Source organism: Macrobrachium nipponense, chromosome 30 (assembly GCF_015104395.2).
Source record: "Macrobrachium nipponense isolate FS-2020 chromosome 30, ASM1510439v2, whole genome shotgun sequence".
Lineage (NCBI taxonomy): Eukaryota > Metazoa > Arthropoda > Malacostraca > Decapoda > Palaemonidae > Macrobrachium > Macrobrachium nipponense.
The window spans coordinates 59,530,954-59,535,440 of NC_087218.1; positions in this window are offsets into that span (position 1 = coordinate 59,530,954).

Sequence of the window (4,487 nt, forward strand, 5' to 3'; positions counted from 1 at the left end):
ATACGGCAGAGCACGATATATATAATCTCATCCTTGCGAGAAACGCACACAACCTTTAGAACGGATATTGCTCAAGAGAAGATGGGTGAGTCGGATGGGAAACATTCTCTTAGTGGCAGAAGTTGTTTCCCTGATTGGACTATACTACGTATATAAAAGTTTTTTTCCTACTAAGAACGGAATTAACATATGAAGGATGTCGGGTACCATAAGGGCACAGATGTTCTGGCACATAACCTAAAAAGAACTAGAAGGAAGCGCCAGCCTGGCGCAAAGCGTCAGAAGCGCCAGCCTGGGGCAAATTGCGCCAGAAGCGCCAGCCTGGCGCAATGCGCCCAGAAGCACATCCAAGATATTTTCTCGTTTTAGCGTGTTATTAACCTAAGAGTCCAGTAGTGGTTGGTTTGGTGTTTGCTTCTCACCTCGGTGAGGAGTGAGAGATGTGGGATTTCTGGTGATAGAAGTTTCACTCTCGACGTGGTTCGGAAGTCACGTAAAAACACCATACAAACAAACAAACAAACCAGTAGCCTCTCGGAGGCTCGGTAACGGCAAGATTCGTTCCTGATTTCGTTACCCATTTAATCGAAAGGGGTCGCTTACAAGGAATGATGAAATGATTTATTTTAATCACTTAGGCCAATTCCACGACTCTCTCATATCGCAAAGAGCATCGAGAATCTCTTTTTTCGCCCCTGTTCGCGTTAACAAAAGAGAACCTATTTGGGAACAGACACGGAACGTAACGATCCTTAAAGGTTCGATGCAAGATTTTGCATGTCCGTGAGAACCTTCTCGATCGAAGATAATAACTGTTAACGTATGTCTAACATTTATTGAAAGAGTTTTGAGAACCTGCGAAAGTCTTCTTCATAGATCTCTTCGCAAGGTAGAAGACGAACAGGCTTCCTATAGACTGCTTCCTTTTCCTCGAAACCAAGAGAGGTAGCAATATACGACATCTTTAATTTAAAGAAGGGGAATAAACTTTAGTCTTTTTTCCCCTAGTTATAAATTCTTAACAGATATTAAGATAAATGGGCGTCAAAGGAAGAGAGGATGAATGCCTCATTTTGGCCTTAGAGAGGTTTGGATTCACAGAAGTCACGTTCTTCTCACAGCATGTTTCGTAAGGCTTTTCCAAGAGTATCTGGATATTCTATCAGAATCTATTATACAGTAAATAGACCTGAAAAACCTCTCCACTCTTGAGTCTTTCCGCGTGCAGACTGACCAGAAGTGGACATGAATGAGAGGATTTTTCAAGGTAAATGACAATAGTCATGGCTAAGACATAGAATAGCTGCAGATCGTGCTAGATGGAATGAGGAAACTGTCCTCTTCCGATACCTCTGTGAACCACATAGCGAGGTTTTTTCTTCACTTTCAGAGGGAAGAATCACCTAGGTATATATCTGCTATCAAAGAACGCAGTAAAAGGCTATACTCTGTCTCTACAAGGGGAATTAGAGATAACAGAAGATTAAGATCTTTGGGATCTTATACGATACCGCAATACGACAAAGAGTAGGATATCATGTACTTCGAATGGGATCTTTTTGTGGCACAGATTCCGTGTTCCGACAAAATGGAACTGCTCCTCATCAAACTTCTTTGAGAAAGTTTATGAAGGAATTCTTTGTTTCTCTTAGCTCTAAACGACCAAGAAGACAAGTGAATTTTTTGTGCATCGGAATCTCGCATCAGATTCAATGGAGACTCGGCAATGGGTTCTTGCCAGCATAGTATGTCTGGCAAAAGAACTAAAACCCTCTATTCCTGACGCAACGCTTTCAGATAGAAGTTTCGTTGCCCAGGCAGGGTACTTACTTTTTCATCTACAGAAGAAGAGATGGTTTAAACGTTTGCCTACAGAGTCTTCGGGGTGCGATGAGGGCTCGGAATGCTTCCCAGAAGGTATTCAGAAAGATACAATAAGAGCTAGAAATCAGGGTTCCGCCCAATTTCAGCTCGGGAGTCCATCCTTCGACTTCTCCAGACTCCTTCCCTTCCTTTGGGCAAGGATAGGGATGATTCTGCAACGAGGAACCTCATCAACATGTAAGAAGGGATCTCGTTAGCAAAGGAAGTATTCACGAAGGATCCTCCTCGGAGGAAGACTCTCTCTCGTATTGTTAGATATCCTGCGTCTACTGGATGTAGCTGAACTACAATCACCTCCCCTTGCCAGGGGCCAAAAGATCAAAGGGGAAGAATTTCTTCCACCCTTCTCCAGTCTCCTGATAGACTATGTGGTTGTTCAGGACTCTTGGACAATGTAGCGCCAGCCAGGCGCCAAATGCCAATACAGGCGAAAAACGCCAGAGGCGGACAGTTCCAAGGAACTCTGTCATGGTCGGATACTGAGAAGGAGCGGGCCTCCAACCTGGCGCAAATGCGCCAGAGGCGAACAAATCGGACAGATATAAGAGTGTCCGATTGTGGACATCGCCAGACAGCCTAGAGACTCTTCCAAGCTCGAAGCTCCAGCAAGTGTGGAGGAGCCAAGCCAGGCGCGAGGCGCCAGCCAGGCTCTAGGAGCCAGCCAGGCTCTAGGAGCCAGCCAGGCTCTAGAAGCCAGCCAGGCACCATCAGGTGCCAGGCTCCTTCAAGGCTAGGCTCCAGTCAGGATTGAGGATCCATCCAGGCGCAAGGCTCCTTCCAGTAAAGAGAAACCTAAAGCTCTGTCATGTAAGAGGGCTAGTCCCCATTGATATGATACAGGTAAGGCTCTGCCATGTAAGTGGGTCAGCCCCCATTGGCACGATCCGAGAAGGCTCTGTTGTGTAAGCGGGCTAGCCCCCATTGACATGATCCAGAAGGGTTTGTCAGTCATAGGTCCCTACCTCGCTGAAACTCTTGAGGCATGCAGACTCATAGACAGTAATCATGAAGTCTTCTGCCAAGCTCCAGGCGCAAGGCGCCAGCCAGACGCAAGGCTCCAGCCAGGCGCAAGGCGCTAGCCAGGAGGGAGGAGCCAATCAGGCGCCAGCCAGGCGCGAGGCGCCATCCAGGCGCGAGGCTCCAGCCAGGCGCGAGGCGCTAGCCAGGCGTGAGGCGCCATTCAGGCGCAAGGCTCCAGCCAGGCGCGAGGTGCTAGACAGGCGCTAGGCGCTGCCAAGGTACGAAGCGCTAGCCAGGCTCCAGGCATTCACCCAGAAGAAGAGGATCTATATCAAAGAATGCCCTGGCCTTCTTTGAGACAATGTGATCTCCTAAGCACTTGACAAGTGCATTGATGATTCCTTCAAACAGCTGAGAATTAAAAGCGCATGAAGTGCGAGCTTTTCTGAATTCTTGTTCTTTCCTTAACAATATGTCATAAGGATATATTATTAGCTGTCACATACGGGAGATGCAACTCTGTGTTTGACTTCCCATATCCGAAGGATGTCAAGATAACCTACGAGAGATCCTTCTCTCTTGGTTGATACGTGTCTGCGGATACATTGCTGGGATAGGGAGCCGATACTGATCCTTAACTAGTGAGTTAAATTTTATTTAACGTCGTGTTTTTTCTTTGGGTTGTTTGAAAGGAGTTTGGGGATAACTCTTTTCAACTTAAGCACTAACCCTCGTGTTAGGATCAGGTGATCGGGATCGGTGTTGTGCTCCTTAATTATGCCACTAGGCATAGGCATATTGTCATGTAAGAGGCTCTGTCGAGTAAATGGATAAGACCCCATCGACAGACCCACAAGAACTCTTAGCCATAGGTCACATCCTCGCTGAGGCTCTTGAGGCGAAGCAGATTCCTAGGCATTAGCCATGGAAATCTTCTGCCTGAACAAGTAGGAACCAAGGTTTTATTTTTTTTTATTACCTACAACGTATGTTGTTTACCTGTCTATTCAGTAAATAGTTGTCTCTTACCCACCACCAAGGGTGTCAATCAGCTAAGTATATATCTGCCGGAAGTTGCATGTACAAAAATGATATTGTTAGAATACAATAAAGTTTTGTACATACCTTACCCGGCAGATATATACGATGAATGGGCCCACCCAGCCTCCCCTCAGGAGAGGAAGAGAAAATCTGGTTCTAGAACGGGAATGGTTCCTATTCCTGCCACCCAGCGGCAGGGGGTAGATCACCTGACCTACCTGTAGCGTGTGCTGCGAAATTCGAATTTCTGTCGGACGTCAGAGACATAAGCTAAGTATATATCTGCCGGGTAAGTATGTACAAAACTTTATTGTATTCTAACAATATCATCATTGGAATCATGCGCTATTTGCATTCCGTTAAAGTTTACATCATTAAAATGATCAGCTGTTTGAGGTTTACTGATATCATTACAACCAGTAATTGTTAAATGAAATGCATTTGATAGATTAATTTTTTATGTAAATTATCAAAGCAGAGTTTAAAAATGCAACTTACTTTATTTATAAATGCAGTAAATTAAATTAAGTAATTGTGTGATTTTGCCAGCATCAGATGTTGCTTTTGGCTCTTCCAAAACATTTTGTGGCTGCTCATTATTT